Source organism: Hyperolius riggenbachi, chromosome 7 (genome assembly GCF_040937935.1).
Source record: "Hyperolius riggenbachi isolate aHypRig1 chromosome 7, aHypRig1.pri, whole genome shotgun sequence".
In the NCBI taxonomy this organism is placed as follows: Eukaryota; Metazoa; Chordata; class Amphibia; order Anura; family Hyperoliidae; genus Hyperolius; species Hyperolius riggenbachi.
The window spans coordinates 222,852,730-222,876,782 of NC_090652.1; the positions used below are offsets into that span (position 1 = coordinate 222,852,730).

At 46.3% G+C, this 24,053-nt stretch overlaps 1 protein-coding gene across 1 annotated transcript in view; it reads left to right on the plus strand.

Annotated features, from left to right (window-relative positions):
• Window positions 1-24,053, plus strand: part of SH3BP4 (SH3 domain binding protein 4) — a 175,328-nt gene that overhangs the window by 41,092 nt on the left and 110,183 nt on the right. The gene's annotated exons all lie outside the window — the stretch shown is intronic.

The following is a 24,053-nucleotide window of genomic DNA, read 5'->3' on the forward strand; positions in this document are numbered from 1 at the left end:
GGGGTCCCGGGAGCTGATTTTCATGGGGGAGGGGGCCCAAGTCACTTTTGTCCCAGGCCACACATGTGGCTTTAACCGGACCTGCATGTAGACAGCCGTGTTCATGCAGGAAGAGAACCGCCTCCCGGATCTGAAATCCGACAAGCTTTCTGGCAAGATTTCTGCCAGGGGTCTGCAAGCGACAACAGTGGTCCAGAGGATGCCATGGGAAGCCTTTACAGGATCCAGAGGCTTCTTTCTTCTCAGGTAAGCTTATTTTAATCCGAGGTTCGCCTCAGGTACACTTTAACACTATTGCTGTAAAATTCTATAATATCCTAAATTGGGGGTTTTCTAACCTAAATGCATGTTGCTGAACCAGGGGAGATAAGGCCCTACAGTATAAAGTTCTGCTATAGTGCTGTTACAATGTAGACCAAGACATGTAGGTGTGCTGGTGATGACTAAAGGGATTCCCGGAGCCTCTGGCTATCCAAATGGCAGTATAATACCTGGAGTATGGTAACATGAATGCATGTTTATTCATAAGTAATTATTTAAAAGTCTATACTTTCAACCAAAAAGCTGGCTGCCCCCGTGAAATCACAAACATTTGTCTGTTCTCTTAAAACAGGGTGGGTAAGAGATTATATTACCTATCTATTTTAATTAACATAACTAATGTAACTTAATGACAGTATGTTTGTTTAGGCTGAAGTTCCTGCAGTTATATGTAGTATGAGTGCCTCAAAAGCTGTGCCCAGACACTAACACATTATAACCCAATAATACAACCATGAGCCAGAATGCACCCAAACAACCTGTCTGTTTACTTGTGGTCTGGCGCAAGGCTCTAGAAGCCCAATTGGCTATTAACTTGTATAGGTTGAGCCAACTGCATTCAGTCACAAAGTTATGTATACAGTTTTAGGCTATAGTCACTTGCCATGTGTTGCACGGTTCAATATGGGGTGTTCACAGCAACAGAGGAAAGGATGTGTCATTTATTCAGTATGTAAGAGTCTCCAAATGTGACCTGATTGTAATGTAAGCTTTCTCTGCAGCCATTTAAAAGCTAGGAATTGCTTGGTAAGCCATTTAAAAGCTAGATGTTGCTTCGTAACGAGTACCTACTGTACCATCCCACTCTTTTGTGATAGTTTAAAATTTCTGTCCCTTTGGGTAGTTGTGGGTGGTTTTCCAAGGTGGTGAGAGAACTTGGTGCACTGCCTGCGCTGTCCTCCCCACCTGGGGTGTAGTTGCAGATGGTGTGCCCAGGCGATGATAGTGCTAGGGTCCCTACTGCTCCCAGTTTGGAGGCCTGGGGTCACCCCCAGGTAACGTGGAATCCAAGTTTGGGCAATGCTCAAGAGAGGTTAGGAGACGGCATGAGACAGCCTGCATGCGGCGCCCCTGTCTCTTTGTAGGAAGAAGAGATAGTGTAGTTTGTTTCAGCCCTTTCTATTTCTGGTACCGCAGATGCAATTGCACATTGTGTGCCTTTAAATTTGCAAAAGAGGCTTTCCTTGCAACCATTTAACAGCCAGGTGCTGCTTGGCAACAAGCACTTACCATCCCACTCTCTTGAGATTGCAATGTATGCATTTGTAGGTAACACAACATATGTCAGCTGCTGTCCTATGCTCCACAGTGTTCCCTGACCCCACGCTGGGTTCACGTGCACTGATCTGCAATCAGCTAAGAGTTTTCAAAACATAAAGTAAGCTGAAACCGTTCTATTTTACAACCTCTACAACAGTACTCTGTGTGCTCTGTTTGGACTACTGTTTACATGAGATTGACCAGAAACTCCAGCATTGTTGTGGGAGAAATATGCTGTACAGGGCAGGAGTCCTTGTTAGAGCACACTTTTTAAGTGTTGTGCAACCAAATTTCTATACACGAAACATCCACATATTTTAATAATAATAATTTCTCATTACCTAATTGAACCACGCTACTAGGTAGTGGTACACTGGGCGGAACAGTGGCATAGTCTCATCTTGCTGTGCTAGAGTCCCCGGTTTGAATCTTGAAGCAACAAACAAGCAAATCACATCATCACTCTTCCCCATGGCTTATTTCTGTTATCATTTGTTTAAGGTGCTTTGGGTAATGGAAATCTAGCATACTTGCCACTTCCCTCCAACGTACCTATTTTTTCCAAGGTGCTGAAGGGGTCAGGAATGATCAGCTAAAGGATCGGCGGTGGTGGTCCGGAGGCTCTATAACCTGCACCAGTGGAGAGGGGGATGGGTCCCGACATCAGAGGTGGAGGGCAGGGCCAGAGACAGCTCGTGTGCTGTAGATTCACCCACCTTGCATGAGTGGCAGCGTAATTTTGTTATTACATGGTGCTCAGTGCAGCTAGAAAGGATGAAAGTGTCGGACTTTGTTTGACACTTTGATCTATCTAGGGCAGGGGTAGGGAACCTATGGCTCGGGAGCCAGATGTGGCTCTTTTAATGGCTACATCTGGCTCACAGACAAAACAGGAGGGGTTGATTCACTAAGCTACACTGCGAAAGCAGCGCAGCTTAGTGTGGCAGTGCAAGTAAAATTCTCAAAGTAGTGCACTACTCTCGCTACCCCAAAATGGACGGCTGCTCCAATTGACCCACTCTGCACCGTCAGATCCAGTGACTTTGTTGAACGAGATCCCCGCACTTTGATTGGCCCAATAGGCTGCCTGTCACTTGACAGGCAGCCTATTGGGCCAAAGTGTGGGTATCTCATTCTACAAAGTGAATCAACCAAGTCAGCTAGCTAATTGTACAAGCTGTTATTTCTCCTGTCTGGCTCTGGGGGAAATTGCTGATGTTGATGAAACCCAAGAGAAGCTGAAGACGTGTCTGACACTTCCGCTGCCGGGCGGATCAACTGTGCATACATCACCATGGCAACAGGGACCTGAGCCCTACTGTCCCAGTTTGAAACATATTGTATGGCTCTCACGAAATTACATTTTAAAATATGTGGCGTTTATGGCTCTCTCAGCCAAAAATGTTCCTGACCCCTGATCTAGGGGGATGCCATGCCAGACCAGATCCGGCAGTGGTGCCACTGCAATCTGCAAAAATTTGGCGCAGCAGTGAGGAAAATGGTGGGTGCAGAGGTGGGGAGATGGCGCGACACTTTGATCTGATGAGGATGGCACTGTGCGGGCCACATTTTCCTATGTCGGACTATGTCCAACCATGGGGCTATAGGGGAAAATGCCAATGTTGGACATAGTCCTTAGTAGTATTGATAGTGGAGCACTCCTCAACAAGCAAGGCGGATGTGCCACGGTGTGACCAGCTGCACTCCAGTCACTCAACTGTAGAATCCAAGAAGACCGGCACCATCCATATATAATAAAGCTCTTTTATTTGCTAATAAGCAGAATTACAGCAATCAATGCTTGGTCAGTCAAACTTTCCCTAATCGCATGCTTATGCGATGACAATCGGTCTTTAATTTTTTGCGTAGTCTGTCCAACATATATTAGTCCACAAGGACATTTTAAGGCATATACGACATAACTAGAGTCGTATGTGGAGCAATCATGTATTTTACATTTTGTACCTTTGTGGGTACCTTTTATATTTGAGTCCTCCTATAGCTTGTGAGCAGACTAGTTCCCCATCAGGTCCGCTTATAGCAGGACAATGGTGATTGGTGGTGAAGTGGTAAGCGTGATATTATTGGCTAGTCTGGGCTAGTACTGGGGTATATAAGTGGATGGATTTTGGTGTATGGTGTCACTTTTACAGCATAGCTTGATAAAGGGGCGGCTGCCCTGAAACGTCGCATTGATTGCTGTAATGCTGCTTATTAGCAAATAAAAGAGCTTCATTATATATGGATGGTGCCGGTCTTCTTGGATTATAATGTTGGACATAGTCCAACATAGGATTAGAAAGGGTTAACCTACATACAAACACTAGATTCAATTTGCCTGAGAAGGCAAGATCACTGCGGGCGAGAATCTAACATGTGCTCTGATTCATTTTTTTGTTTTCGTTTTTGTTTGAGTTTTGTTTATGTTCTTCCTCTTCTACTGATATATTGTTTTACTATGTGTTTTAAGTTTATATTCACATTTGTGCATTGATTAGCGAATCTATTGGCCCTACAGGGTTGACTGTATAATCCATATATCTTTCTACAATTTATACTACTGTGTACTTATCAGATTGCACGTCCCCTGTATACTTTGCTTTCTATGTGAAGATACTCATCCTGTTCGTTGTTTCAATTGATTTATATTTTACACACTGCTGTATTATGTATGCTTCTTTCTGTTTTCAATAAAAAAATATGATTAATAAAAAAAACATGTGCTCTGATGAGCAATCCGCTTGACAGACCGACTTCGGAGAGTGCTGGCCAAGGCAGGGGCGTAACAATAGACCCTGCAAGGGATGCAGCTGCAGGGAGGCCCAGAAGCCACAGGGGGTCCAGTCCTGAGAGACTGACAACTAAGGGCAAGTAGAAAAAATGCTTTCTGCTCTCTGCAGAATTGTTCTAATGACTGCATCTGCTCAGCCACTGATAAGGAATCATGCAAAGTTTTGCAGACAAAGATTTGTAGACAATCTCTATTTAGTGTTCAGCAGGGTTTTGCCTATAGCTCTTTTCTACCCCCAGCCTTTCTACACCTCCCCAAGTACTGTGTCCTGTAGTGATGCTTGAGGAGTCTGGGCACGAAGAGAAAAAGCTTTTTGCTCTCTGCAGGTTTGAGGTTTTGTGGGAGGGGGCCCCATTCAAATTTTTGCAGGGGGGCCCAGTGATTTCTAGTTACGCCCCTGGGCAAAGGGCATTGTTCTTTCACGCAACTGTCACCCAAGGACTCCAGTTTCGATCCTTCTCAGGCGACAATCCTACATGTGTACAAGACTTTAGTCAAAGACAAGTTCTTTTCGTTTTTAGATATCAGTTCATTGCTTCCACTGGTGAAGTCTGGTCCTTTCAAAAGTGGACAAAACGCTGTAAACAGGAAGTTTTTGAATCTCATGATCAACTAGCCATTTCTGAGCAAAATTTACAGAAATAGTAAATTAGGCATCCATTTATTCAATCTGCTGTCATTTTTTTAAATAAAACATAATAAACATACATCATGGGCAGCACAGTGGCATAGTGGTTAGCGCTCTCGCCTTGCAGCGCTGGGTCCCTGGTTAAAATCTCAGCCAGGTCAACATCTGCAAAGAGTTTGTATGTTCTCCCCATGTCGGCATGGGTTTCCTCGGGGCACTTTAGTTTCATCCTACATCCCTGAAAACATACAGATAAGTAAATTGGCTTCCCCCTAAAATTGGCCCTAGACTATTATACATGCACTACACGATACATACATAGACATACAACTATGGTAGGGACTAGATTGTGTGCCCCTCTGAGGGACAGTTAATGACGACTATATATTCTGTACAGTGCTACATAATATGTCGGCTCTATATAAATAGATAAATAAATTAATAAATAAAATAAGTACACCTGTTAAAGAGGTATATAAAATCTCATACCTCCCAACTTTTTGAGAAAGAGGGACACTTTAAGATGTACCAATGCCACACCCTTAAGCACACCCCCACCACGCCCCTAGTCACTGATACCAAAAAGAATTCAGAGGCAAAAGACGAAGTTTTAAAATTTATACCACACTGGCACTCTCTATCATCATTCGTTCTCCTTCATGTTAAAGTGTTATGAAAGCCAGCATTTCTACTTTGCTCTAAAAAATTCCTCACAGCTTGAAAGCTACTATCTCAGAATATTTTTTTTTAGCAGAACATCACTGAAATGGTTAAACAAAGCACTTTGCCCTGCTATTCAGCTTCAAATCCGCATCCAAACTGGAGATAACAGTATCTTTCTTTGCATTCCAATGTTGATACATGTGTGTAAGCACAGTATAACAAGTGAAAAGGAGCTCTCTGTGAAGCGCTCTGTGCTTCAAGCACACAAACAGCTCAGAACAGCCAATTAGACGATGTTAATATTATATAAAAAGCAGTTTGAATAAAATGCAATGGCAGGTTTCAGGGCAAGATAGACTACACTTTGGAAACTTGTAATTTGTAAACAGACAATATTACTTATGCACAAAAGCAAATATGATAACTGTATGAGTAATAAAAAGTAGGAAAACACATTTTTATTGAATGTTAAGCTGGCCATACACTGGCCCGATTTGCCGCCGTTTCGACAGCAGATTCGATCACTGGGATCGAATCTGCTGCCAATCGTTCGCGCTACACGCCGAATTTCGATCCATTTCGTCCGATCCCATCGATCGCTCCGTGCGGAAAATTACTGTCGATCGCCCACGGGTAGGGAGCGCGTCGCTAGCGGTGTTCGATTGCCCGAAGACCGACGCAATAGAGCAGCAATACATTACCTGCTCCGCCGGCAGCGAAGGTTCAGGGACTATAAAAAAAAAAATCCATATCCACTTACCTGGGGCTTCCTCCAGCCCGTGGCAGGCAGGAGGTGCCCTCGGCGTCGCTCCGCAGGCTCCCGGTGGTCTCCAGTGGCGCGCCCGATCTTCTGCGCTCCAATCTGCGTCTCACTGGTGCGCGCTGACGTCATTGGACGTCCTCCGGGCTGTACTGCGCAGGCTCAGTAGTTCTGAGCCTGTGCAGTACAGCTTGGAGGACGTCCGATGACGTCAGCACGCACCAGTGAGACGCAGATTGGAGCGCAGAAAAAGCCCGACCTGGCCGCCAGCCTGGCCAGGTCGGGCGCGCCACCGGAGACCACCGGGAGCCTGCGGAGCAGCGCCGAGTGCACCTTCTGCCTGGCACGGGCTGGAGGAAGCCCCAGGTAAGTGGATTTGGATTTTTTTTGATAGTCCCTGAACCTTCCCTTTAAGCATAGCTAATTTATAAGAGGGTCTCTTTGAGCCATTTATAATATCCTAGTGGTTCTGGATCACCATGAGCTGTCTGGGTATTCTGTACCGGAGCAGGTCATTTGGGCAGCGGCACAACTCCGGTAAAATGGACACAGTATAGACTGCACTGGTAATGTAATTTATGTAATCGCGCAAGTATAGCCAGAGGGAGAACTTAGCGGCGAAGAAGGTGCTGATGATGGCGGATATTACGGCAAGGTGGGGATCAGTTAGGGTTATGCTGGGTAAACACCATGCAACTTTCTGTCCAATCAATGGGACCGAACCAATTATTTTTTGATTTGTCCAATCGGCTCCCAATCAATAATGGGATCGATTTTGTGACGTTATCATAAAATCCATCCTGTTGTTGGTGGCTCTGCCTGTTCAGTAAGCCAGCACCTATTCAGTAGGAGACCATGGGCAAGTCTCCCTAACACTGCTACTGCCTATACAGCGCGTCCTAGTGGCTGCAGCTCTGGCGCTTTGAGTCCGCCAGGAGAAAAGCGCAATATAAATGCTCGGTGTTTGGTTTGTTTGTTGTTGATCAGGAGCAGTTTGTCCATGTACACACAATGCAACTTCCTGTCAGATTACCCAATGTAATTGCATTGTGTGTACCCAACTGCATTGCATTGCATTGTGTGTACCCAACTGCATTGCATTGCATTGTGTGTACCCAACTGCATTGCATTGTGTGACCGATGAAATTGCATTGTGTGTACCCGATTACATTGCATTGTGTGTACTCAGCATTTGATATCAGTAGAGGGAGGGTTAGTGCGAGAATAGGGTTAGATTCAGTGATAGTAAAATATTGATAACAATTACCAATATTCTTCTATTGTATTACCCATTGCCCAGAAGTACTTTATTGGTAATTTTAACGATATTCTATTAGCGTCTTTCCCCGGCGCCAAAATTAGCTCGGCGCCCTTTTTAAATGTACTTCCTGTAGACTGTGATAGCACAATGCATTATCCTCACACTTCAGACACACTAGTCTGTTTTTTATCTTGTCCTGCACTGTTTCTGGTACTTTATCTCTTTTTTTCTGCTTTGATGAGCTTATTCCATATGACCTTGGGAAAGTCTTCTGAGCAACATGTTTTGCATCTCAGCTGTAAAATTGTTCAATTGTTTTTAAACTATGCTAATGGCTCCTGGGAAAATGGATAAGATAATGACTGCACATGCTGCCAAACGATGTGTAATTGTGTTACATTTTCCAAATGTCGTCAGAAAGACTGTCAGGAATGAAAGTGGTGTGCAGTCTGTAGTTCATTGTGCACCTGTATATATTTGGCACAGGTGATTTATGGGTGTCGCGTGAGCAAAATTCTTTACAGTGGTTCTTCAGTTTGTCCATTGTTCAGATGGCCCTAACCTAACCTGTCATCTGTAAAAAATAAAAATAAAAAATCCTTCCTGATGCTTAACGGATAACTGTAACAAAAGGGATATGGAGGCTTTCATATTTATTTTCTTTTAAACAATACCAGTTGCCTGGCTGTCCTGCTGATCATCTGCCTCTAATTTTTTAGCCATAGACCCTGAACAAGCATGCAACAGATCAGGTGTTTCTGACATCATTGTAAGGTATGACAAGATTAGCTGTATGCTTGTTTCTGATGTTATTCAAACACTACTGCAGCCAAATAGATCAGCAGGGCTGCCAGGCAACTGGTATTGTTTAAAGGGAATGTCCGGGCAAATGTCAAAAAACATCTACTTACTTTTTTTATTTGCTTGGATATTAACTTTGAAAGGAAATAAGTATGGCAGCCTTTATATTCTTCTCGCTTCAGGTGTCCTTTAGCCATAACCCAACTGCTTGGATTAATCCCAATGCTGGCGCATGGCCTCAGCTTCCTGACATCTGTAACCTCTTCCCTTAGCAATAACCCCTTCCGGATGTGTATTCCTAACCCTAATAGCTAAACCCTCACCCCAATCCAACTCCTAACTCAAACCCTCCTAGTCTATGCCTAAGCATAATCATAACTCTAACCATTAGTAACCTTTCATTGCCTTCAGCACTGAGATTTCTGGCCATGTTATAAAGCACAAGATGCCCAAATGTCCCCCCCTACCCCAAACCAAAAGGGTTCCAGACATTTCCGCTATGAAATAGCTGAAAGTCTGATGGCAAAAGTAACCCCCTGCAACCTAAATTGTCCTTGAGCTTCTTAATTGCTGAAAGCCAGCCACATCACTGAGACTGGGAGTACTCTGCGCATGCGTACTATGTCACAACTACGTAATTCGCATGCACAGAGTGCTAATGGCTGTGGGCGTGTGATCGCCCGAGCAGTGCGCACTGAGAGCACCCTACACATGCCTGCTCCCCCTGCTTTTGAATTTTTAAAATGGCTAAGGTATCCTTTAAATCTGCAACAGACAGTACACTTATCTTGTTCAAAACAGTTGTTCATGATCATTTTGGGTAACAGTCTGATGCTATCCCTGCTTGGATGAAATTTCCTAATACTAAAGGCATACACGGCTCGATTTTTGCCGCTCGAATCTCCCGCCCGATCGAGTCTCTGCTCGATTCGGCAGGCGATTCTCGTATCTTCCGCTAGTTTTTATTTATTCCATTGTGTTCAATGCGGAATCGAGCGCAGAAACAATTGGGCGGGAGATCGGACATGTAGGAAAATAATCTATCGAGCCATCTAAATGGCTCAAAATTGAGCCGTGTATTCCCAGCATAACCCACAAATTTATTCTAAACAAGGAAAGGAAAGAAGCAATTCAAAGACAACAGCAAATCATCATAAAGTAAAAAGCATCTTGTGCTTTAAACTTGTACAAAGAGACATTAGGCAGGGTTATTGTAAGGTTACCCGATACAGGAAACCCTTCAGGAACAGAGAACAGGTTTTCATAGCTGCTCAAAGGGCACTCAGACTCAGACACCAGGACTGAAAGCGAAGGTGAGTTTATTTGAGGAGAAGCTACAGGCAATAGAAGAGGCAGAGAGCACAGCAAACAGTGGAGCAAAATTTAACCACTAAACTTTACAGAAAATAAAGCAAAGGCCAAAGGGCGAGTTAAATAATACTAAACTTGTGCTAAGGCAATACAAATACATTATAGGCAATGCAACAATAGAGCAGGTGGACAGGAATTGGAAGGGAGCCTGAACTCTCCAGACTCTCTGCAGCAAAGGCTGGAACAAAGGAACAATGCTGAGCCATGGATATCATCTGGTCTTCCAGCAGTCAGACACAGAGGCATGCTATCCACAAGCACAGAACTACCAAGACAAGACAAATAATATTTAAATTGTGCATTTCTCCTAGCCGTCTCAAAGCACCAGAGCTGCAGCCACTAGGGCACACTCTATAGTCCAGGAGTGCCCATCAGGTAGATCACGATCTATCTACCGGTAGATCACAAGGACTTTATGGTAGATCCCAAATGTACTACATCTTCCATTCTAGATATACAATTGTGCTCCTAAAATTTCACATAGGTAGATCATTTTGCCTTGCTAATTTTTTGAAGTAGCTCACCAGCTGAAAAAGTGTGGGCACCTCTGCTATAGCCAGTAGCAGTGTTAGGGCCTATTTCCACTACATGCGGATTCTGGATGCAGAAAACTGACTCCAATGAATGCCTATGGGAAATCTGCATAAGAAAAATTGCATTTAGTGGAAACAGGCCCTTAGGTCTCCTACTGAATAGGCGCTGGCTTACTGAACAGGAAAAGCCAAGATTCAAACCCACCCAGGTCTCCTGTGACAGAGGCAAAGCTCTATCTACAGTACACTATCTGGCTATTACTAATGGAATGCCAAGCATAGTGACCCCAGAACATGAACAGACTAAATGCAGCTCTGTGACCGCTATCTTCAGAAATGTGGATGTTAGTCATAACACAGTACTTCAACAACTAGAATTGCCAGCTTACACCTTTTAAACCAAATTACTGACCTCCCAGTGGCCCTAAAGAGGGGATAGACATGTGGTGCTGATAATGCGATGCAGCACAAAGTGGGTGTGGCCACACCAGAATGTGGGCAGGGCAAATATTGGGCACAACATTGCATGCTGTACAGTAGACACTGTATTAATGGGACATGTTTCCAGTGGAGTAGAAATAGGGGATGTGGAAGTTGCATCTGCATCGGGGCCCCAGGACCAGAGGGGCCCACTCGGCGCCCTCCTTAATCCATTTTATTAGCTTTTCATTGGTGCTATGCTGGTAATGAACACCAATATATGTGCATTGCACAGTGGTAATCCGTAAAGCAGTAGGATTAGCCATAATATGCCAGGGAAAAAAACACGTATATAGGATCTTTTTTGATCTACTTACATAACACATGTATTGTACTGTCTATTTACTATATATAATTCACTGAAATCAAAACGTGAAGAGAATTCTGTTCCTGGTGGGAACCACGTCTTTTGCCCACAGTTTGAGGTTAAAGAGGAACTGTTGCGAAAATCTTAAAATTTAAAACACATACAAATAAGAAGTACATTTCTTCCAGATTAAAATGAGCCATAAATGACCTTTCTCCTATGCTGCTGTCACTTACAGTAGGCAGTAGAAATCTGACATCACTGACAGGTTTTGGGTTAGCCCATCTCTTAATGGGGGGTTCTTTATAAAGACATTCCCTGAAAAAGATTTACACAAAGATGCTGGCCAGCCTCCCTGCACACTTTTTTGGCAGTTTGACGGAGCAACTGCATTCACGAAGTGCTTTTAAAAATAAAGAAAACCCTTAAAACCCCCTATGAGAAGATGGGATAGTCCAAAATCTATCAGTAATGTCAGGTTTCTACTACTTACTGTAAGTGACAGCAACATAGGAGAAAAGTAATTTATGGCTTATTTCTATATGTTTACATGTATTTAAAATTTTAACATTTTCGCAACAGAGGTCCTTAAATACTGATGTCATTTTTTCCCTTTTTTTTTCTCCTCCAATTGCTGAGTCACCTCAGCCTTGCTTGTAAACACAAGTGAGCAGAGGATCATGTTTCAGCTAGGCAGCTAGGCAGGGAAATAAAGGGAAGAGGAGGAATATATTATAGATAAAAATAACCCCCAGCATGCAAATGAATGGCAATGGCTATTAAAGGACCAGTGCTCCTAAGTTATGTGATAACTCCAAACCATAACAGTAGAAAATGTTTTGAAAGTTTTGAATGCACGATTAGCATTTTTATCACTTAATACAGTCAGACCAGTTGCTGTTGAAATTTGATTTTTATAGTGACAATCCCGCTTTAACAAACTGTTTCCTTGCTCTGATTACACCTTTGTGATCATACAGATGTCCTTGGTAGCAGTTTGGGGCTCCTTATCAATAGAGTGCTTTGGGCTCCATGTAAAACTCACACTGGGGCCCCAAGTGCCTTAGTTACGCCACTGCACTTTTCCTTTACCTGTAGATTACTGGACCATAAACAATCATCATTGTTCGTCTTGCCACGTACAGAATGTAGCAAGATTTTTCAAGATGTAGACTTTAAAAATGTGAAAGATTACTAAAAAAGCACTGCACAAATACACAGTCCATGAACTAAACATCCATCACAGGCAAACTCTAGTGATAAACAGATATCACAGATAACAACAAGATATCAATGACATGCAGGTATTGCCAATATTAGACAGATAGACATTATATGCAGATACTGCTAACAATAGGCAGATATTATTGACATGCAGATATTCCTAATAACAAATAGAAATGTTTCTCACGGGCAAAATATGCCAGTGACAAGCATGTAGGGATTGCCAGATTCTATTTATAGGCAGATGTGACAGGCACTGGGTGACAGGGGCCAAGGTGACAGACACTGGGTGGCCAGGTTGAAAGGTACTGCAATGGTAATGGTGACAGGTACTGAGTGGCTAGTATAACAGGTAATGAGTGGGCAAGTACAATGGTAATAGGTAATGGACTATGGTTCTGGGTGGCAAAGGTGACAGGAGCTGGGTGACAACTAATGGATGTCCATGGTGAAATGCACTAGGTGGCTAGGATGACAACTACAGGGGTGACAGGAACTGGGTGACACAGGTATTGGGTGTGGCCAGGGTAACATCAAGGTAACAGGGTTGTGTAGAGTAACCGTTTTCTCCAGGCCGAGGAGGCAAATGCAAGGTGACAGGTACTAAATGCCCAAGTTAACACATATTGATTGCCAGGACGAGTAGTATTGGGTGACTAGCAGGGTATCTGGTCTGATGGTCATTGGGGATAAAACACTCTTTGCTACTGGAGTGCACTGTGCCACTGGCACAGCTCTCTTCCTCCAGCACGCCTCTTCTCTGAATTAGTCTTCTTCCTATAGCCACACCACCCACTGGTCACTCATTCATTCCCATCCCCACCACCCACTGAAAGTGCGCAGCACAGCTAGGCAGAGGGATGGATGAAATGTGAGGCAGCTCCTGCATCTTAAAGAAGCCATGGCAGGAGCAAGAAACTGAGCAAAGAACACACTCCGTAGCAAGGGGCACTCCATGGCATAAGCCCTGTAGCCATTAGTGTTGGGCGAACATCTAGATGTTCGGGTTCGGGCCGAACAGGCCGAACATGGCCGCGATGTTCGGGTGTTCGACCCGAACTCCGAACATAATGGAAGTCAATGGGGACCCGAACTTTTGTGGTTTGTAAAGCCTCCTTACATGCTACATACCCCAAATTTACAGGGTATGTGCACCTTGGGAGTGGGTACAAGAGGAAAAAAAATTTAGCAAAAAGAGCTTATAGTTTTCGAGAAAATCGATTTTAAAGTTTCAAAGGGAAAACTGTCTTTTAAATGCGGGAAATGTCTGTTTTCTTTGCACAGGTAACATGTTTTTTGTCGGCATGCAGTCATAAATGTAATACATATAAGAGGTTCCAGGAAAAGGGACCGGTAACGCTAACCCAGCAGCAGCACACGTGATGGAACAGGAGGAGGCGCAGGAGGAGAAGGCCACGCTTTGTGAGACACAACAACCCAGGCCTTGCATGAGGGCAAGAAGCGTGCGGATAGCATGCTTTGTACCGCCATGCAATCATAAATGTAATAAAGATAAGTGGTTCAATAAACAGGGACCACGCGGCAACGCTAACCCAGCAGCAGCAGACGTGATGGAACAGGAGGAGGCGCAGGAGGAGAAGGCCACGCTTTGTGAGACACAACAACCCAGGCCTTGCATGAGGGCAAGAAGCGTGCGGATAGCATGCTTTGTACCGCCATGCAGTCATAAATGTAATAAAGATAAGTGGTTCAATAAACAGGGACCACGCGGCAACGCTAACCCAGCAGCAGCACACGTGATGGAACAGGAGGAGGCGCAGGAGGAGAAGGCCACGCTTTGTGAGACACAACAACCCAGGCCTTGCATGAGGGCAAGAAGCGTGCGGATAGCATGCTTTGTACCGCCATGCAGTCATAAATGTAATAAAGATAAGTGGTTCAATAAACAGGGACCACGCGGCAACGCTAACCCAGCAGCAGCAGACGTGATGGAACAGGAGCAGGCGCAGGAGGAGAAGGCCACGGTTTTTGAGACACAACAACCCAGGCCTTGCACGAGGACAAAAAGCGTGCGGATATAGCAGCAATGCTTTTTGCCGCCATGCAGTCATAAATGTAATACAGATGAGAGGTTCAATAAACAGGGACCGGAAACGCTACACCATCCCAGATGTTCATTGGTCATGTTACTTGGTTGGGGTCCTGGAGTGTTGCGTAGTCATTTCCAATCCAGGATTGATTCATTTTAATTTGAGTCAGACGGTCTGCATTTTCTGTAGAGAGGCGGATACGCCGATCTGTGACGATGCCTCCGGCAGCACTGAAACAGCGTTCCGACATAACGCTGGCTGCCGGGCAAGCCAGCACCTCTATTGCGTACATTGCCAGTTCGTGCCAGGTGTCTAGCTTCGATACCCAATAGTTGAAGGGTGCAGATGGATTGTTCGACACAGCTACGTCATCTGACATGTAGTCCTTGACCATCTTCTCCAGGCGATCGGTGTTGGAGGTGGATCTGCACGCTTGCTGTTCAGTGGGCTGCTGCTGCATGGGTGTCAAGAAAATTTTCCCACTCCAAGGACACTGCCGATACCGTTCCCTTTTGGGTACTAGCTGCGGCTTGCGTTGTTTGCTGCCCTCCTGGTCGTCCTGGGTTTGCGGAAGTCAGTCTGTCTGCGTACAACTGGCTAGAGGAGGGGGAGGATGTCAATCTCCTCTCTAAAGTCTCCACAAGGGCCTGCTGGTATTCTTCCATTTTGACCTGTCTGACTCTTTCTTCAAGCAGTTTTGGAACATTGTGTTTGTACCGTGGATCCAGAAGGGTATAAACCCAGTAATTGGTGTTGTCCAGAATGCGCACAATGCGTGGGTCACGTTCAATGCAGTCTAGCATGAATTGAGCCATGTGTGCCAGAGTCCTACCAGAATCCTCATCATCCTCTTGTGAGCGTTGTGATAGTTGTTGTGATGCATCATAGTCGTCACCTTCCTCCTGGTCTGCTTCTGCTGACCATTCGCGTTGAATTGTGGAAGTCCAACGTGCACCGCTCTGGCCCTCGTCAGTGGTGGCATGAAATTCCTGCTCCAACTCCAGCTGTTCCTCCTCCTCTTCTTCGTCATAGCTGCTGGGGCCAGCGTTCCCTGAGGCGGATGGCCTGATGTTGGTACCATCACGCTGATCGTTTTCTCCTTCAGATTCCCCCAGTTGCATCATGACAGCTGTTTCCTTGATTTTTAACATCGACCTCTTCAGTAAACACAGCAGTGGTATGGTAATGCTGACTGAAGAGTTGTCACTGCTCACAAGCAACGTGGATTGCTCAAAATTTTGGAGGACTTGGCAGAGGTCCAACATGTTGGCCCAATCGGATCCACAGAAGCTTGGCAGCTGTCCGGATGCGCCTCGGTACTGCGCCGTCATGTACTGGACCACTGCACTCTTCTGCTCACAAAAGCGTGCTAGCATGTGCAGCGTAGAATTCCAGCGCGTAGGGACATCACACAGCAAGCGATGGTGGGGGGGATTGAAGCGCTCCTGCATCTTGGCGAGTGCCCCCGAAGCAGTACTGGAATTTCTACAATGTTTGGCCACTCGACGCACCTTCAACAGAAGATCGGCCACGCCTGGGTATGTCCTCAGGAACCGCTGAACTACTAGGTTCATCACGTGCGCCAGGCAAGGGATGTGTGTCAGCTTAGCCAACCTTAAAGCGCGAATGAGATTACTCCCATTATCACACACAACCATGCCCGATTTCAGGTCCAGCGGTGCCAGCCACAAATCCGTCTGTTCCTTTATTCCCCTCCAAATTTCCTCCCCTGTGTGCTGCTTATCCCCAAGGCAGATCAGCTTCAGCAACGCTTGCTGACGCATGCCAACAGCTGTGCTGCACTGCTTCCACGATCCTACTGCTGCTGGGTTAGCGTTTCCGGATGAGGTACAGCTTTGAGATGCATTGGAGGAGAAGGAGTCAGAGAGGTAGGTGCTGCTGTTGTTATCCAGTGGGAGGGACGGCGGTGCAGCTGTTTGCGGCGTGGGCAACACCCGCGCCGTAGCAGGTGAGGAATCGCTGCCAGGCTCCACAAGGTTCACCCAGTGCGCGGTAAGGGAGATGTATCGACCCTGGCCGAACGCACTCGTCCAGGTGTCAGTGGTGAGGTGAACCTTGCAGGCAACGGCATTCTTCAAGCTTCGGGTTATTTTGCTGACCACGTGCTCATGCAACTCAGGCACTGCAGAGCGCGCAAAGTGGTAGCGGCTGGGAACCACGTAACGTGGGATGGCCACTGACATCATGCCCTTGAAGCTGTTTGTCTCCACCACTCGATATGGCAGCATTTCGCAGGCCAGAAGCTTGGCTATGCTGGCTGTTACTGCCACGGCCCGGGGGTCATTTGCTGGCAATTTCCTCTTGCGCTCAAACATCTCCGACACAGACAACTGAACCGTAGCGCTGCACACGGAAGGGCTGTTGGTTGTTGTGTTTGATGAACACTGGGAGACCTCAAGAGCACTACTCCGGAAAGTGACAGTGTCAGCGTCGTCTGATGTTTGTGAATGTTGTGAACCACGCAATGGCTGGGCTACTGCTGCTGCTGAGGCGGGTCTGGTGGTGAGTCTGGTGAACCCAAGGGAGGCAGTGTTGCTGGTACCCTGTCCTGCCGCGTTTGCCCACAGAGTGGGATGTTTGGATAGCATGTGGCGGCTCATGCTGGTGGTGGAGAGGTTGTTAATACTTTTCCCCCTGCTCAGGCGAGTCTTGCACACCTTGCAAATCGCCATGGTAACATCCTCAGTGCAGTCTTCAAAGAAAGCCCAGACTTTGGAGCACCTGCCTCCTTGCTGGCGATTTCTGTTTCCTCCTCTTTTGCCTCTCACTCTAACTTCCACGCTTGTGGTGCCTGAAATTGCGCGCCGCCTACCTTGTGGCACAAGGCGAACTCGTGCAGCAGTGGGTTCTTCAACAGACTCATCTGTGCTGCTGCTACGACGGCGATGTTCTCGTTCACAAATAAAATCTGGGTCTCTGTCCACATTGTCCATACCCTCCTCTTCCATCTCCTCAAACTCGTCATATGTCATTGTGGGGGGCCGCCGCCGTGGAGTAGAGCTCCCCAGAACAACCTCTGCGCAGCTCACTCCAACGTCGTCTTCCAGATCTTGTCGGCCGACCTCCTGCAATTGCAACCCCTCCTGCCCAACTTGCTCTGGGGTTTGGGTTTCCGAGTCCTCCTCGGACTCGCCTTGTATTTCAGTGCGCGGTGCATTTCCCACAGTTAATGGTTGTGAATTCGGGCACAACATTTCTGGCTGTTCCTCCATTGACCTTTCATAGGTGGAAGTTTGTTGGGCTGGGAATAGCTCCTGCGAATACCCCATTGTGTCCTGAGGTAATTCATAGGACTGGTTATCTGGCAGTTGTGTGCGTGGTGTCGCTGCCGGTTGTGTCAGCTTTGTGCCCACTGGCTCCTTGTAACTGGCTGAGGACTCGGACCTCGTGCGTGATGTGCTGGTGCTGCTTAACCCACTGCTGGACGCTTGAGAGGTCATCCAAGTAATTATCTGGTCCTGTTCTTTTGGATTTGTGAGGGTTGTTGTCCTGGACAACATGGGCGGTATTGAGTGGGTTTTCTTGGGTGCTCCCCTGTGGCCTGTACGTGAACCGTCAGGGGAAACACCTCTTCCCTTGCCCCTTCCTCTTTCACCGGATTTCTTCCTCATTTCACTTATCCTTACAGTACACGCTGACTGGCAGCAGTACAGTGGCAGTACAGAAATGCTATACAGTACCACTATTCCCAGCAGCGACACAGAGCACAATGCTATACAGTGGCGGGTGAGCGGTGTACTACTGTTCCCAGGCCCAGCAGACACAGAGTGGAAGTAAACACAATGCTATATAGTCTGGCTGAGCGGTGTACACAGAGTGGCAGTACACACAATGCTATATAGTCTGGCTAAGCCGTGTACACAGAGTGTCAGAAAACACAATGCTATATATAGCGTGGCTGAGCGAGGTGCACAGTGGCAGTACACACAATGCTATATTAGTCAGGCTAAGCCGTGTACACAGAGTGTCAGAAAGCACAATGCTATATATAGCGTGGCTGAGCGAGGTGCACAGTGGCAGTACACACAATGCTATATAGTCAGGCTAAGCCGTGTACACAGAGTGTCAGAAAACACAATGCTATATATAGCGTGGCTGAGCGAGGTGCACAGTGGCAGTACACACAATGCTTTATAGTCAGGCTGAGCCGTGTACACAGAGTGTCAGTAAACAATGGTATATAGTCTGGCTGAGCGGTGTACACAGAGTGTCAGTAAACAACGGTATATAGTCTGGCTGAGCGGTGTACACAGAGTGGCAGTAAACACAATGCTATATATAGCGTGGCTGAGCGAGGTGCACAGTGGCAGTACACACAATGCTATATAGTCAGGCTAAGCCGTGTACACAGAGTGTCAGAAAACACAATGCTATATATAGCGTGGCTGAGCGAGGTGCACAGTGGCAGTACACACAATGCTTTATAGTCAGGCTGAGCCGTGTACACAGAGTGTCAGTAAACAACGGTATATAGTCTGGCTGAGCGGTGTACACAGAGTGGCAGTAAACACAATGCTATATATAGCGTGGCTGAGCGAGGTGCACAGTGGCAGTACACACAATGCTATATAGTCAGGCTAAGCCGTGTACACAGAGTGTCAGAAAGCACAATGCTATATATAGCGTGGCTGAGCGAGGTGCACAGTGGCAGTACACACAATGCTATATAGTCAGGCTAAGCCGTGTACACAGAGTGTCAGAAAACACAATGCTATATATAGCGTGGCTGAGCGAGGTGCACAGTGGCAGTACACACAATGCTTTATAGTCAGGCTGAGCCGTGTACACAGAGTGTCAGTAAACAATGGTATATAGTCTGGCTGAGCGGTGTACACAGAGTGTCAGTAAACAACGGTATATAGTCTGGCTGAGCGGTGTACACAGAGTGGCAGTAAACACAATGCTATATATAGCGTGGCTGAGCGAGGTGCACAGTGGCAGTACACACAATGCTATATAGTCAGGCTAAGCCGTGTACACAGAGTGTCAGAAAACACAATGCTATATATAGCGTGGCTGAGCGAGGTGCACAGTGGCAGTACACACAATGCTTTATAGTCAGGCTGAGCCGTGTACACAGAGTGTCAGTAAACAATGGTATATAGTCTGGCTGAGCGGTGTACACAGAGTGTCAGTAAACAACGGTATATAGTCTGGCTGAGCGGTGTACACAGAGTGGCAGTAAACACAATGCTATATATAGCGTGGCTGAGCGAGGTGCACAGTGGCAGTACACACAATGCTATATTAGTCAGGCTAAGCCGTGTACACAGAGTGTCAGAAAACACAATGCTATATATAGCGTGGCTGAGCGAGGTGCACAGTGGCAGTACACACAATGCTATATACAGCGTGGCTGAGCGAGGTGCACAGTGGCAGTACACACAATGCTATATATAGCGTGGCTGAGCGAGGTGCACAGTGGCAGTACACACAATGCTATATTAGTCAGGCTAAGCCGTGTACACAGAGTGTCAGAAAACACAATGCTATATATATAGCGTGGCTGAGCGAGGTGCACAGTGGCAGTACACACAATGCTATATATATAGCGTGGCTGAGCGAGGTGCACAGTGGCAGTACACACAATGCTATATATAGCGTGGCTGAGCGAGGTGCACAGTGGCAGTACACACAATGCTATATATAGCGTGGCTGAGCGAGGTGCACAGTGGCAGTACACACAATGCTATATTAGTCAGGCTAAGCCGTGTACACAGAGTGTCAGAAAACACAATGCTATATATATAGCGTGGCTGAGCGAGGTGCACAGTGGCAGTACACACAATGCTATATATAGCGTGGCTGAGCGAGGTGCACAGTGGCAGTACACACAATGCTATATATAGCGTGGCTGAGCGAGGTGCACAGTGGCAGTACACACAATGCTATATATAGCGAGGCTGAGCGAGGTGCACAGTGGCAGTACACACAATGCTATATTAGTCAGGCTAAGCCGTGTACACAGAGTGTCAGAAAACACAATGCTATATATATAGCGTGGCTGAGCGAGGTGCACAGTGGCAGTACACACAATGCTATATATAGCGTGGCTGAGCGAGGTGCACAGTGGCAGTACACACAATGCTATATATAGCGTGGCTGAGCGAGGTGCACAGTGGCAGTACACACAATGCTATATATAGCGTGGCTGAGCGAGGTGCACAGTGGCAGTACACACAATGCTATATTAGTCAGGCTAAGCCATGTACACAGAGTGTCAGAAAACACAATGCTATATATATAGCGTGGCTAAGCGAGGTGCACAGTGGCAGTACACACAATGCTATATATAGCGTGGCCGAGCGAGGTGCACAGTGGCAGTACACACAATGCTATATATAGCGTGGCTGAGCGAGGTGCACAGTGGCAGTACACACAATGCTATATTAGTCAGGCTAAGCCGTGTACACAGAGTGTCAGAAAACACAATGCTATATATATAGCGTGGCTGAGCGAGGTACACAGTGGCAGTAAACAATGCTATATATAGTGTGGCTGAGCGAGCGGTGTACTACTGTTCCCAGCAGCGACACACAATGACTGGGGGGGACCCTGGCTAGCGTGGCTGGAGAGCGAACTACCCTGCCTGCCTACCCAAAGCTAAACCCACAGACAAATGGCGGAGATATGACGTGGTTCGGGTATTTATTTACCCGAACCACGTGACCGTTCGGCCAATCAGAGCGCGTTCGGGCCCGAACCACGTGACCCGTTCGGCCAATCACAGCGCTAGCCGAACGTTCGGGGAACGTTCGGCCATGCGCTCTTAGTTCGGCCATGTGGCCGAACGGTTTGGCCGAGCACCGTCAGGTGTTCGGCCGAACTCGAACATCACCCGAACAGGGTGATGTTCTGCAGAACCCGAACAGTGGCGAACACTGTTCGCCCAACACTAGTAGCCATGTGCCTAGAAATAGCCCATTTCTGGGATGCAGCACAAGCGTTATGGGAGGAGTAGAAACAGTGCTGATTGGAACCAAAGTGCCTGGGTTAGGGATTTCATGTGGAGTCATGATAAAGTTGAGGGCCCACATAGTCAAGTATGGTGGTGGGGTTGTAGGATGGTGGTACACTTTTAAGTTAGCGGAGAGGGAGAGGTTAGTAAACCGATAAATAATTCCTGTAAATTGGCTCTAAGCTCAGTTAAAGAGTAACTGTCGGGCATACAATCAAAATTCAATTCTTTCTTTTTATCTGGTAAACAAGTAATAAGGATGCTAATCAGGCAATCCAAAAGTTAAAATCACTATTACTTTTCTTGTTGATAAATTATCATTCCCCAGTTTACATGACTCTCATTTGGTACACAGAAAATTTGGTACACAAAAGAGAAGCTGCAGGGCATGCTGGGTTGTCTTTTTCTGCTTCTCTACTTCCCCTCAGACTTAACTAATGCAGACTGATTGGCTGAAGCCTCTTTCTCTCCTGTCCCGTCCCCCCCCCCCCCCCCCCTATACGTCTGTTCCTCTCTAATTGGCCAAAATTTCTCAGGCCGAAACAATGCACTTTCTATAGTGAAGGGCGGGCAAATCAAGCAGAGGAGGCTAATGCTGGGGATACACGGTACGTTTCTGTACCGTGTATCGACCAGCTGATCCGGCCAGCTGATAATATTCAGCTGGCCCAATCAAGCCACTCGACCCCCGCCCGCTCGATCCCCGCTGGCGGACAATGGCAGGGAATCGAGCGCTGATAAGGAAGCGTCGGCGGGGACAAGCGGTAATCGATCTGCGCGCACGTGCAGACGAGCAGGGACGCGGCTGGGGTCGATCCGGTGGCTAATCGGCCGCCGGATCAACCCATGTATTCCCAACATAAGGGCGGATATTACATCACGACTAGCTTCCAAATAGCCACAGTAAATATGGAAACTGTCTAGAATAGGATTCTCTACTTCCTTTATAAAATTCACAGGAATCATAACGTGGACAGTGCAAAACATATGTTGTGTAAGTAGAGCAAGTATTTATCTACTTATATATTTGTTTTTTTTCCCTGAGATAGTAGGGCTGACAGCTCCTCTTTAAGGCAGTGACTGAATCTAATTAATCACAGAAAGTTGTATACTTCATTTTTCATACCCAAAAAGGTACAATGAACAAAGTCCAAACAGAGAGGACTGATACATATAAGAAACATACAGACATACGATAAGTACTGTATACCACTACAAGAGTAAGAAAACAGTTTGACCTATTAACATCAGTGAGTTCATACTTGGTTTTAGAAGGATGAGATGGCTAAATTATTGGCAACACTGAACTATGAAATGATTCTTTGAACCCAAGAGCCTGAAAAAAACTTCATTCTAAATGCCACAGAAAATCATGGCATGTAGACCTAGAGCTTTAAATAGGCCTGCGGTGTGCCCTGTGAGGATTGTAAGGGATGGTTCACACAGGTAGGTATGGTGAAGATGCACCTACAGCTCAGCTATAGAGAACTCTGGCACTGTATTCGGCCTGAGGAAGTGGGCTGAGACCCACGATACGTGTTGCCAAGTGCATATTAAAGCCACCTCACCCCTTCTATTTTAACTGTTTTTCATGCAGTTTTATCATCATCTGGGTGCCTCTTATTCCCCTTTTGGTTCACTCAGGTGACTGCTGGGGGTCCCACAAGGTCTTGGTCAAACGCTTTCCTGTAAGTGTGCAGAAAAGCATTTGATGGCTTTTGCCTGGGATCAGCATTTTTCACCCCTGCAGGGGGACACGGAGACATGGCGGCAAGTGACCCTGAAAGCTGCATGTTGCTTCCAGGGTCGGCTGAAACGGCGAGGGTTATCAGGATCTGAATGCAGCATTCGCGCAATTGACGGTAAAAGTACCGAACAATCACTGCCATTTACTTAAATGGGTTGCACTCAACCGATGAGCGCTGCGGCTGGCAGAAAACGACCTGCATTCGCCCGTGTGAACCAGCCCTAAAATAGGGATATTATTGAACATGTGACGCTTTTGGTTATAGTTTCAAAAAGTGTAATTTTTCAATTTTACAAATCAGTCGGCATTGACAGTTCCACAAATGTGTGGAGATAAGACAAAAAGGAAGCTGGGTTTAGTATGGAGAATTAGCACTGTCAAGGAAGATGTAGAGATAAATGATGTGAACTTACGTTTCACACCTACTGACATCCGCTTGGACAGTGTACTGTGAGGCCAGCATGGAAGTTGTCTGCCTCAGTGCATAGATATTGTTTTTTTAGGAAGCAATTTCATTGCTCTCAGCATGATATGAACATTTAGAGCAGATACCGACTGTCTGTACTTGTCACAGTGCATGACAATTTAAAACACCTACAGCTACAAGCAAGAAATCTTTAAAGTGAATTTGTTGTGAGAGGGATATACGGGCTGACATATTTATTTCCTTTTTAACAGTGCCAGTGACCAGATTAACATGTTGAATATTCTGGCTTTAGTAGTGTATGAATTACACACCTGAAACAAGCAGCACCTGAAACAAGCAGTGTGGTCAAACTTTATTCTGAGCACCTCATATGCATACTGTACTCAGTCTGGGTCTGGGGCTTGAGGACCGCAGTGTAAAACCCCCCCTGAAGACCAGGCAGTGTTAAA